This window comes from Mustelus asterias, chromosome 17, assembly GCF_964213995.1.
Source record: "Mustelus asterias chromosome 17, sMusAst1.hap1.1, whole genome shotgun sequence".
NCBI classification, from domain to species: Eukaryota; Metazoa; Chordata; class Chondrichthyes; order Carcharhiniformes; family Triakidae; genus Mustelus; species Mustelus asterias.
In genome coordinates this window covers 16,273,706-16,287,302 of record NC_135817.1, presented here as the reverse complement: position 1 = coordinate 16,287,302, position 13,597 = coordinate 16,273,706, and positions in this window count along the sequence as shown.

Sequence of the window (13,597 nt, the reverse complement as noted above, 5' to 3'; positions counted from 1 at the left end):
GTAAATAGGAATAAGGAACCTTGGTTCTTGAGGGAGATTGTAACACTGATTAAGAGGAAGAGAGAGTTGTATGAAATGTACAGGCAGCAAGGAACAGATCAGATGCTTGAGGAGCATAAAAAGTGCAAGAATCTACTCAAGAGGGAAATCAGGAGGGCTAAAAGAAGACATGAGGTTGCTTTGGCAGACAGAGTGAAGGAAAATCCAAAGAGCTTCTATAGGTATGTTAGGAGCAAAAGGATAGTGAGGGATAAAATTGGTCCTCTTGAAGACCAGAGTGGTAGACTGTGTATGGAACCAAAAGAGATGGGGGAGATACTAAATGGTTTTTTTGCATCCGTATTTACTGAGGAAACGGGCATGGAGTCTACGGAAATAGGGCAAACAGGTAGGGAGGTCATGGAACCTTTACAGATCAAAGGGGGGAGGTGCTTGCTGTCTTGAGGCAAATCAGAGTGGATAAATCCCCAGGACCAGACAGGGTATTCCCACGGACCTTGAGGGAAGCCAGTGTTGAACTTGCAGGGGCCCTGGCAGACATATTTAAAATGTCAGTATTCACGGGGTAGATGCCGGATGATTGGAGGGTGGCTCATGTTGTTCCGTTGTTTAAAAAAGGTTCCAAAAGAAATCCGGGAAATTATAGGCCAGTAAGTTTGACGTCGGTGGTGGGCAAGTTATTGGAAGGTGTGATAAGGGATAGGATCTACAAATATTTGGATAGACAGGGACTTATTAGGGAGAGTCAACATGGCTTTGTGCGTGGTAGGTCATATTTGACCAATCTATTAGAGTTTTTCGAGGAGGTTACCAGGAAAGTGGATGAAGGGAAGGCGGTGGATGTTGTCTACCTGGATTTTAGCAAGGCCTTTGACAAGGTCCCTCATGGGAGGTTAGTTAGGAAGGTTCAGTCGCTGGGTATACATGAGGAGGTAGTAAATTGGATTAGACACTGGCTCAATGGAAGGAGCCAGAGAGTGGTTGTGGAGGATTGCTTCTCTGAGTGGAGGCCTGTGACTAGTGGTGTGCCGCAGGGATCGGTGTTGGGTCCATTGTTGTTTGTCATCTATATCAATGATCTGGATGATAATGTGGTAAATTGGATCAGCAGGTTTGCTGATGATACAAAGATTGGAGGTGTAGTGGACAGTGAGGAAGGTTTTCAAAGCTTGCAGAGGGATTTGGACCAACTAGAAAAATGGGCTGAAAAATGGCAAGTGGAATTTAACGCAGACAAGTGTGAGGTATTGCACATTGGAAGGACAAACCAAAGTAGAACGTACAGGATAAATGGTAGGACTCTGAAGAATGCAGTTGAACAGAGGGATCTGGGAATACAGGTACAGAATTCCCTAAAAGTGATGTCACAGGTGGATAGGGTCGTAAAGAGTGCCTTTGGTACATTGGCCTTTATAAATCAGAGTATCGAGTATAAAAGTTGGAGTGCTATGGTAAGGTTATATAAGGCATTGGTGAGGCCGAATTTGGAGTATTGTGTACAGTTTTGGTCACCTAGTTACAGGAAGGATGTAAATAAGGTTGAAAGAGTGCAGAGAAGGTTCACAAGGATGTTGCCGGGACTTGAGAAGCTGAGTTACAGAGAGAGATTGAATAGGTTGGGACTTTATTCCCTGGAGCGTAGAAGATTGAGGGGAGATTTGATAGAGGTGCATAAGATTTTGATGGGTATAGATAGAGTGAATGCAAGCAGGCTTTTTCCGCTGAGGCTAGGGGAGAAAAAAACCAGAGGGCATGGGTTAAGGGTGAAAGGAGAAAAGTTTAAAGGGAATATTATGGGGGGCTTCTTCATGCAGAGAGTGGTGGGAGTGTGGAATGAGCTGCCGGATAAAGTGGTAAATGCTTTAAACATTAAATGGCACTTTTAACATTTAAGAAAAACTTGGACGGGTTCATGGATGAGAGGGGTGTGGAGGGATATGGTCCAAGTACAGGTCAGTGGGACTAGGCAAAAAATGGTTCGGCACAGACAAGAAGGGCCAAAAGGCCTGTTTCTGAGCTGTAATTTTCTATGGTTCTATGGTTCTATGGTGTGTTGTAATTGTGTGTCAACATCGCAAATTAGCAAGTGTGCCTGAGGTGTTGTGTGAACTGAAGAGAGGAATTAAAGGGACAGTTTTTGTCTGGAAAGTGTAGGTGACATTACTGCCTGAATGTGGGAATGAGACACAGTTTAGTCGAAACATTGTGTTGGATTGTGTCAATGGAAAACATAGCACAGAAAAAGTATCTGCCCAGAAACAGCTGGGATTGGTTGTTGAGTTGGATAGGAATGTATTTGCCATTGTTGGACACAGGTGTTAAAATTGTCCCAACCCCAGATGGGATTCAAACCCACAATCCCTGGCTTAAGAAGCCAGTGCCTTATCCATTAAGTCACTGGGGCTGTATGAGTGCTGCTGTTGCAACTTGTAAATTAGTCCTTTGTCCTTAGAACCTTAGGATCATTGTGGGACAAGAGGTCATTTTCTATCTATAATCACTGCCATATTTGAAGGCATTCTGTGGGCCAGCTCTTTCTTTTCATTTGCAGCTATATTCTATCAATTCCAAAGTTCCCATCAATTATGTAACACTTGCAAGAGGGCGCTGGAGTGAGGCGATTTCTTGCAAGCTATGCCCAGCATACTTTCTAATTCTATCTTTTACTATCGTTCTACACTTCTGAAACTTTGTTTCAACTCATTTCATTAAGTTGATCTTTCTCTACACCCTAGCTATGACTCTACGACTACATTCAGCACTCTCCTTTCATGAGAACAGAAGAACTCGGAGCAGGAGAAGGCCATCTGGCCCCTCGAGCCTGCTCCGCCATTCAATAAGATCATGGCTGATCTTTTCGTGGACTCAGCGCCACTTACCCGCCCGCTCACCATAACCCTTAATTCCTTTACTGTTCAAAAATTTATCTATCTTTGTCTTTAAAACATTCAACGAGGTAGCCTCAAATGCTTCACTGGGCAGGGAATTCCACAGATTCACAACCCTTTGTGTGAAGACGTTCCTCCTCAACTCAGTCCTAAATCTGCTTCCCCTTATTTTGAGGCCATGCCCCCTAGTTCTAGTTTCACCCACCAGTGGAAACAACTTCCCTGCTTCTATCTTATCTATTCCCTTCATAATCTTATATGTTTCTATAAGATCTCCCCTCATTCTTTTGAATTCCAATGAGTATAGCTCCAGTCTACTCAGTCTCTCCTCATAAGCCAACTCTCTCAACTCCGGAATCAACCTGGTGAATCTCCTCTGCACCCCCTCCAGTGCCAGTATATCCTTTCTCAAGTAAGGAGACCAAAACTGTACACAGTACTCCGGGTGTAGCCTCACCAGCACCTTATACAGCTGCAACATAACCTCGCTGTTTTTAAACTCCATCCCTCCAGCAATGAAGGACAAAATTCCATTTGCCTTCTTAATTACCTGCTGCACCTGCAAACCAACTCCTTGAGATTCTTGCACAAGGACACCCAGGTCCCTCTGCACAGCAGCATGCTGCAATTTCTTTAGCATTTAAATATACCATTTTGCTGTTATTCCTACCAAAATGGATGACCTCACTTTTACCAACATTGTACTCCATCTGCTAGACACTCGCCCACTCACTTAGACTATCTATATCCCTTTGCAGACTTTCAGTGTCCTCTGCACACTTTGCTCTGCCACTCATCTTAGTGTCATCTGCGAATTTTGACACACTATACTTGGTCCCCAACTCCAAATCATCTATGTAAATCGTAGACAATTGCAGTCCGAACACTGATCCCTGAGGCACACCACTCGTCACTGATCGCCAACCAGAAAAACACCCATTTACCCCCACTCTTTGCTTTCTGTTAGTTAACCAATCCTCTATCCATGCTGATACATTACCCGTAACACCATGCACCTTTATCTTATGTAGCAGTCTTTGGTGCGGCACCTTGTCAAATACCTTCTGTAAATCCAGATACACCACATCCACACATTCTCCATTGTCCACTACACATGTAATGTTCTCAAAGAATTCCACCAAATTAGTCAAACATGACCTTCCCTTCATGAATCTTTCCTTCCCTATCTACGGAATGCTTTGTCTATATAGCACACAAGAACAATACTTTTTACTGTATATTAATACATGTGACAACAATAGGTCAAATCAAAATCAAATTTTGTCCTGGTCTAGGTGAACCTCCTGAATCATTTATTTTCCGCTGGTTGTTAGTAGGAAAGTTTCCAGCAATTAAAATTCGGTACAAAACGACAGTCACTTGGGAAAATGCAGGTTTGTTCAGGAAAATCATAATGGATTTGTTCTTTAACAGTATTAAAATTAGCCACAACCCAGATTGGACTTGAACCCACAATCCCAGTCTTAGGAGACCAGTGCCTTATAAATTAGGCCACTGTGATCGTATGAGTGCTGCTGCTGCAGGTAAATTTCAGCTCCAGCTTTGGCCCCAAATCTGCTGTGAGGAAATTTTTCAAACGTCTTTTACAAATCCACACCAGCCCTCCACAACACTCTTTGCACCTTTTCAAACCACAACCAAGTTATGTAAATAGGAATTCCACCTAACAAATCCATCACCGGGGGATTAACAGGGTAAACATGTGGGGTTACGGGAATAGGGCCAAGGTGGGATTGGGTGCAGATTCTGCACTGTAGAGATTCTATGATAGATATAGTATAACATCTCCCTTTTGTTTGCGCTATCTATTTCATATATGTGCAGAGACAGCCAGTCTACAGTGAGGGTGCTGATAATTTCCCTGGCCCCCTGACCGACCCCCTGATGAACTCAGTTCTCCTCTCCCACACTTGTTCTTGCCGTATGAATGAAGTCCATGATACTATATGTTTTATTAACTACTCTGCCTCTCCTGTCACTGTCAATGATCTATGCATGTATACACCCAGGTTCCTGTGCTCCTGCACACCCTTAAGAATTGTACTCTTTATTTTGTATAGTATCTCCATGTTCTTCCTACCAAAATCCAACACCTCATGCTTCTTTTCATCTGCTGCCTATCTGCCCATCCCAGCACATTGTCTCTGTCCTGTTGAAGTTCAGTAAGAAGTCTCACAACACCAGGTTAAAGTCCAACAGGTTTATTTGGTAGCACAAGCCACTAGCTTTCAGAGCGCTGCCCCTTCATCAGGTGAGTGGGAGTTCTGTTCACAAAGAGGGCATATAAAGACGCAAACTCAATTTACAAAATAATGGTTGGAATGCGAGTCTTTACAGGTAATCAAGTCTGAAAGGTACAGACAATGTGAGTGGAGAGAGGGTTAAGCACAGGCTAAAGAGATGTGTATCGTCTCCAGCCAGGACAGTTAGTGAGATTTTGCAAGCCCAGGCAAGTCGTGGGAGTTACAGATAGTGTGACATGAACCCAAGATGAAACCCTTTTGAGGTTCAGTCTGAGTCAGGAGCTGAAAAGGATATCAGGAGAAGGAGCAAGTAGCATTCTCCAGTTAGGAGGAAGAGTGTGCCTGTGTGTCATTACTGCCTGAATGTGGGGTATTAGACACAGTTTAGTAGGAACATTGTATTGGACTGTATTGAAGAACAAGGGGCAGAAAATGTATCTGCCCAGAAACAGCCACAATCAGTTAATGAGTTGTCAGGAAATGTATTTACCAATGTTGGACAAAAAGGTTTTAAATGTTGTCCCACCCCAGATGGGACCAAACCCACAATCCCTGGCTGAGGAGGCCAGTGCCTTATCCATTAGGCCACTGGGCAGTATGAGTGGTGCTGCTGCAACTTGTAATTTAGCACTTTGTCCTTAGAATCTTAGGGTCAGTGTGGGATAAAAGGTCACTTCCTGTCTTTATTCACTGCGTCATGATGTGCTAATGGTTAATGGCATTTGCTACCAAATAAACCTGTTGGACTTTAACCTGGTGTTGTTAAAACTCTTACTTTATTCACTGCCACATTTGGAGGTATTTTGTGAGCCAGTTCTTTCTTTTCATTCACAGCGATATTCTATCAATTCCAAAGCTCCCATCAAACATGTAACACAATGTGATGATTGCCTCCCACTCCCAAGATGGTGCTGGAGTGAGGCGGCTTCTTGCATGCTATGCCCAGCATACCTTCTAATTCCATCTTTTTCTCTCATTCTACGCTTCTAAAACTTTGTTCGAACTTATTTCATTAAGTTCATTTTTCTCTACACCCTAGCTATGAGTGTAAAACTACATTCTGCACTCTCTCCTTTCCTACCCTATGTACGGTATGGTTTGTCTGGATTGCAAGCAAGAAAGAATACTTTTCACTCTTTACTAATACGTGTGACAATAGTCAATCAAATCAAAATCGAACCTTGTCCTGGTCCAGATGAACCTCCTGAGTCGTTTATTTTCCGCGGGCTGTCAGTAGGAAAGTTTCCAGCAATTGTAATTCGGTACAAAACGAACAGTCACTTGGGTAAGTGCAAGTTTGTTCAGGAAAATCAACATGGATTGGAGTACTGGAATTCCTTTTTAAATAACTTAATTGTGGATTTGAAAGCATGCAGGGAGTGTTGAGGAGAATTGCTGTGGTGCACATGGATTTGTAAAAGACATTTGAAAATGTTCCTCAGAGCAGATTTAGGAACAAGGCTGGAGCTGAAACTTACCTGGTTGATCCTGCCAGTACCAAAAGCTAGTCTCAAAGATTTAGCGAGAGCTGAACTTCAAATTGAAATCCATTGAGTTCAGTGAGGTGTGGTAGTGTTTACACCTTTTTCACAGTATCATACAAACATTACTGGGACCTTTGGATTTGATGCAATGAGGTTCTGTATGAAATGATGTGGAGGTGCCTGTGTTGGACTGGGGTTGGCACAGACAAAGTCTCACAATACCAGGTTAAAGTCCAACAGGTTTATTTGGTAGCACGAGCTTTCGGAGCACTGCCCCTTCATCAGGTGAGTGGAGAGTTCGGTTCACAAACAGGCATATATAGACACAGACTCAATTACAAGATAATGGTTGGAATGTGAGTCTTGTCAGATAATCAAGTCTTTACAGGTGCAGACAATGCGAGTGGAGAAAGGGTTAAGCACAGGTTAAAGAGGTGTGTATTGTCTCCAGCCAGGACAGTTAGCGAGATTTTGCAAGCGCAGGCAAGTCGTGGGGCTTACAGATAGTGTGACATGAACCCAAGATCCCTGTTGAGGCCGTCCTCATGTGTGCGGAACTTGGCTATCAGTTTCTGTTCGGCAATTCTGTGTTGTGTGTTTTGAAGGCCGCCTTGGAGAATGCTTACCTGAAGGTCAGAGGCTGAATGCCCTTGACTGCTGAAGTGTTCCCTGACAGGACACGCCTGCCTGGTGATTGTCGAGCGGTGTCCATTCATATACTGTTGTAGTGTCTGCATGGTCTCACCGATGCACAATGCCTCGGGACATCCTTTCCTGCAGCGAATGAGGTAGGTAATGTTGGCCTCGTCGCAAGAGTATGTACCGTGTACCTGGTGGATGGTGTTCTCACGTGACATGGTGGCATCCGTGTCGATGATCTGGTACGTCTTGCAGAGGTTGCTTTGGCAGGGTTGTGTGGTGTCGTGGCCACTGTTCTCCTGAAGGCTGGGTAGTTTGCTGTGAACAATAGTCTGGTTGAGGTTGCGCGGTTGTTTGAAGGCAAGAAGTGGGGGTGTAGGGATGGTGTTGGCGAGATGTTCGTCTTCATCAATGACGTGTTGAGGGCTCCAAAGAAGATGTCGTGTCTTCTCCGCTCCGGGAAAGTACTGGACAACGAAGGGTACTCTGTCCGCATTCGGATAAGCGTTCCCCAAGGCGGCCTTCAAAACACACGACAACGCAAAATTGCCAAGCAGAAACTGATAGCCAAGTTCCGCACACATGAGGATGGCCTCGACCATGGGTTCATGTCACACTATCTGTAACCCCCACGATTTGCCTGGACTTGCAAAATCTCACTAACTGTCCTGGCTTGAAACAATTCACACCTCTTTAACCTGTGTTTAACCCTCTCTCCACTCGCATTGTCTGCACCTGTAAAGACTTGATTACCTGTTAAGACTCGCATTCCAACCATTATCTTGTAATATAGTCTGTGTCTAAATATGCTGTTTGTGAACCCAACTCTCCACTCACCTGATGAAGGGCAGTGCTCTGAAAGCACATGCTACCAAATAAACCTGTTGGACTTTAACCTGACGTTGTGAGACTTATTTCTGTATGAAAAGAATGGGCTGATTCACAAATACATCAAATCTTCCACTGATCCCCTGGAGATAAAGTAGCGAATTGCAAGCTCCAAATTTTCACCTTGCAGAGCCCCAGTGGCCTAATGGATAAGGCATTTGTTTCCGGAGCCAGGGATTGTGGGTTCAAGCTCCATCTGGGCTGATGGATTCTTTGGGCTTGAAACAAACATTAAAAATAATTTTAATCTTTATCCACTGGTAGTTAACGTCTCTGCTCAGGGAAACTGGCCCTTCCTATTCACTGCAGTTCGGCTCCTTTTAATTTTAACACATCAATATTCAGACACAGCGATTGTGAGTGATGGATCCTTTGTTGCCTTCTTATCGATAAGGAGAGATCTGAAAAATTCCTACTGCTTCTTCAGTTTGCTCTGCTCAATTGTGTACAGTCAATTGTGCCCTTTTTATAGGGCATTTAAATTTCTAATAAAGATAATTGTTTCTAGTCATGCACACCGGTAAATTATTTACTTATGATACAAAGAGGTAATCCAAGACAAAAGCTGTTTAATCGCGTACCATCGGTAATGTCATAATCTTTAGTAGTGGACGTATGGAATGTCCGTTCAGACAATGGTCACTTAATCATGTCTTAATTACAGTTTTGGTGCTGTTACCAAGGACATTCAGCTGTGTTCTGTTGATAGATATAGCAAAACATCCAACGTTTGTCTGCGCTGTCTATTTCATGTATATCCAAAGACAGGCAGCCTACAGTGAGAGTGCTGATAATTTTCCTGACATGTGGTCGACCTCCTGCTGCACTCAGTTTTCTTCTCCTACACTTGTTCTTGTTGTATGAATAAAGTCCATGATACTGTATGCTTTATTCATAGAATTCCTACAGTGCAGAAGGAGGCCATTTGACCCAGCAAGTCTGCACTGACAACAATCCCACCCAGGCCCCATCCCCACAACCCCCCTGCATTTACCCTACTAATCCCCCTGACATTAAGGTTCCAATTAACATGGTCAATCCACCTAACCTATCTTTGGACTGGAGGAAACCAACGAACCCGGAGGAAACCCACGCAGACACAGGGAGAACATGCAAACTCCACACAAGACAGCCCAGAATAGAACCCTGGTCCCTGGCGCTGTGAGGCAGCAGTGCTAACCACTGTGCCATCGTGCTGCCCTCGCTATTAATTGCTCTCTCCGCCTCTCCTGTCACCTTCAATGATCTATACACCCAGGTCATAAGAGCATAAGAACTCGGAGCAGGAGTAGGCATCTGGCCCCTCAAGCCTGCTCCGCCATTCAATAAGATCATTGCTGATCTTTTCGTGGACTCAGCTCCACTTACCCGCCAGTGCACCATAACCCTTAATTCCTTTACTGTTCAAAAATTTATCTATTGCTGCCTTAAAAGCATTTAATGAGGTAGCCTCAACTGCTTCACTGGGCAGGGAATTCCACAGATTCACAACCCTTTGTGTGAAGAAGTTCCTCCTCAACTCAGTCCTAAATCTGCTTCCCCTTATTTTGAGGCCATGCCCCCTAGTTCTAGTTTCACCTGCCAGTGGAAACAACTTCCCTGCTTCTATCTTATCTATTCCCTTCATAATCTTATATGTTTCTGTAAGATCTCCCCTCAATCTTCTGAATTCCAATGAGTATAGCTCCAGTCTACTCAGTCTCTCCTCATAAACCAACCCACTCAACTCCAGAATCAACCTAGTGAATCTCCTCTGCACCCCCTCCAGTGCCAGTATATCCTTTCTCAAGTAAGGAGACCAAAACTGTACACAGTACTCCAGGTGTGGCCTCACCAGCACCCTATACAGCTGCAACATAACCTCATTGTTTTTAAACTCCATCCCTCCAGCAATGAAGGACAAAATTCCATTTGCCTTCCTAATTACCTGCTGCACCTGCAAACCAACTCCTTGTGATTCTTGCACAAGGTCCCACAGCACAGCAGCATGCTGCAATTTTTTTAGCATTTAAATAATATACCATTTTGCTGTTATTCCTATCAAAATGGATGACCTCACATTTACCAACATTGAGCTCCATCTGCTAGACACTCGCCTACTCACTTAGACTATCTATTTCCCTTTGCAGACTTTCAGCATCCTCTGTACACTTTGCTCTGCCACTCATCTTAGTGTCATCTGCGAATTTTGACACACTGCACTTGGTCCCGAACTCCAAATCATCTATGTAAATCGTAGACAATTGCAGTCCGAACACTGATCCCTGAGGCACACCACTAGTCACTGATCGTCCCTGTGCTCCTGCACCCGCTTAAGAATTATACTCCTTATTTTATACAGTGTCTCCATGTTCTTGCTACTAAAATGCAACACCTTACGCTTCTTCTCATCTGCTGTCTATTTGCCCACTCCACCACATTGTCTCTGTCCTTGTGAAGTTCATGATGTGGAGATATGCCCTCTTTATGTGCCCTGTTTGTGAAGTTCAGTCAGAGTCAGGAGCTGAAAAGGATATCAGGAGAAGGAACAGGTTGCTTCTTCCAGTTTGGAGGAAGAATGTGTGTGTGTATTTCATTACTGCCTGAATGTGGGATATTAGACACAGTTGTTTTGGATTTTTTCAATGAAAAACAAGGGGCAGAAAATGTATCTGCCTAGAAACAGTCAGGATTCATTGATGAGTTGGCAGGAAATGTATTTTCCAGTGTTGGACTCAGAGGTGTTAAAATTGGCCCCACCCAAGAAGGGACTTGAACCCACAGTCGTTGGCTTAGGGAGCCAGTGCCTTATCCATTAGGCCATTGGGGTTGTATGAGTGGTGCTGCTGCACCTTGTAAATTAGTCCTTTGTCCTTAGAATCTTAGGGTCATTGTGGGACAAAAGGTCACTCCCTGTCTGTTATCACTGCCACATTTGATGGCATTTTGTGGGGCAGTTGCTTCTTTTCATTCACAGCGATATTCTATCAGTTCTCAGCAATCATGTAACACAATGTGATTGTCTCTTGCCCTGGTCCAGATGAACCTCCTGAATCATTTATTGGAATTGGGTTGGTTTTCACAGGATAATCATTTATTTAATCATTTATTTAGATCTTCTACACTCCTTCCATGCTTTATCCTCTGTGCTTTTCAACCCATTGATTTTTCTAAATTTTTATGTGGATCCTTTAGATTCCAGCCCACATGAAAATGCTGTCGCCGAGTTCCTATCAATGCAGTTTGTGTGATTTAAACTGTGAGATGTACGGCTGGTACAGTGTGAGATATCTTCTCACAACAATGTTCATTGGCATGGGAGAGAACAGCCAGGACACACCAGCACCAACCTCATCAATGACTTAACACCAGGAAATGCTGCCAAAAACACAACTGGTGAGTTGATGCATGTGAAGTCATAAATGAACATGTAAAAGATAGGCTGCTGAAGAGGCTTTGTCCAATGCATTCTCATTCCAGATCTTGTTGGATTTTCTTTAAAGGTCCAGCCTTGTCTGTTTAGTTTGCTCATCACTAGACATTCAGAAACTTACTGTTTCAGGTACACAGAGATTTAGATGTTGAGGATGCAGTGTGAGGGTGGAGGTGGGGTGTAGTTGGCAGTGAGGGTGGACGAAAAGTTAGGTGTGCTGGTGGGGGTGAGGATGGGAGAGGGCAGTTGGGTCTGAGACTGGGGGGGTACGGTGGGGGGGAGGTGTTAGTGTGATGATGGTAGTGGGGTGGGGTGAGGTTTACGATGGGGATGGTGCTGATAGGTGTTGGTGCAGTTTTGGGGTGTGAAGCCAGTGTAATATTTAGGGTTTCTGTCACATTTAGAGTGGGTTAATGTCGGGTGGTGTTGGAGTTGTGGTGATGATTACAGTGTGATCATAGAATCATAGAAACCCTATTAAATATTGTTGGTGCAGACTTGAAGGACAGACTACGCTGTATGATAATGACTCTATAATAGCAACATGATTAGAAAATTAACTGAATGACAGAAACAGTGATAGTGAGCGGCAGTTTTTCAAACTGCAGAAAGGTTTATAGTGGAGTTCTCCAGGGGTTGGTATTAGGATCCATGTTTTTCCTGCTGTAGATAATGATAACCTAGACCTCAGTGTACACAGTTTCAACCTTGCCGATGACACAATACTGGGAACTATTGTGAACTGTGAGGAGGATTCCTTCAAAAGGACAGAAAAAGGTTGGTGGATTGGGCGGACAGGGACAGATTGAATTTAATTTGGATATGAGACATGATTCATTTTGTAGAAAGAATACAGACAATATAATTTTTAAAAAAATATTTCATGGAATGTGGGCGTCGCTGGCTAGACTAGCATTTATTGCCCATCCCTGGAGAAGGTGTTGGTGAGCTGCCTTCTTGAACTGCTGCAGTCTATGTGGTGTAGATACACCCACAGTGCTGTTAGGGAGGGAGTTCCAGAATTTTGACCAAATGATAGTGAAGGAACAGCCAATATAGTTCCAAGTCAGGATGGTGTGAGGCTTGGAGTGAACCTCCGGGTGTGATGTTTCCAGGTATTTACCGTAGGTTACAATTCCAAAAGGGGTTGCAGGAGAAGATGGACCAATCACTGAGGCACAGTGATTGAAGGTGGCATGGAAGATTGAGAGAGAGTGATTCATAAAGCAAAAAGTATCCTAGGCTTTATTAATAGGGGCATAGATTACAAAATAAATGAAATGATGTTAAAACTGTATAAAACACTGATTCTTTCTCAAATAGAGTATTGTGTCCAGTTCTGGGCATCACACTTTAGGAAGGATGTGAAGGCATTGGAGAGAGTGTGGTAAAAACTCACGAGAATGGTTCCAGGGATGAGGAGCCTCAGTTATCTGAATGGATTAGAGAAGTTGGGATTTTTCTCCTTGGAGATGAGATGGTTGAAAGGAGATTTGATAAAAGTGTTCAAAATCATGAGGGGACCGGACAGAGCAGAAAAGGGAGAAATTGTTCCCTTTGGTGGAAGGGTAGAGGACACAGAATAAAGTGATTGGTAAATAAAGAAATAGAGACACTGGGAAAAGCTTGTGAATATTTTAAATGTGGAATGCACTGAATGTGCATGTGTGGAAGGCACAGTCAGTCATACCTTTCAAAAGTGAATTAGAACATTATGTGAAGAGGAAAGACTTGCAAGACTAGAGGGGAAAGGTACCACATACACACTGGGTAAACTGTTTTTGCAGAGTGCCGACGCAGACACAATGAGCGAATGGTCTCCTGTGCTCTAACTATTCTATGAATGTGTTATGTCGCTTACCTTTCTTGCCCTCACGAGGTCATTGACCTTCTTCCAACGCTGCATCCAGGCACATCATCCCACATTCCTGTTCCCGACCTCCTCCGCAGTTTCTAACTATGCTTTGGCAGGCTTCTTCCTGCTGTTAGCAGGGAACTGAATCCCTCTGGAGATCCGTATTC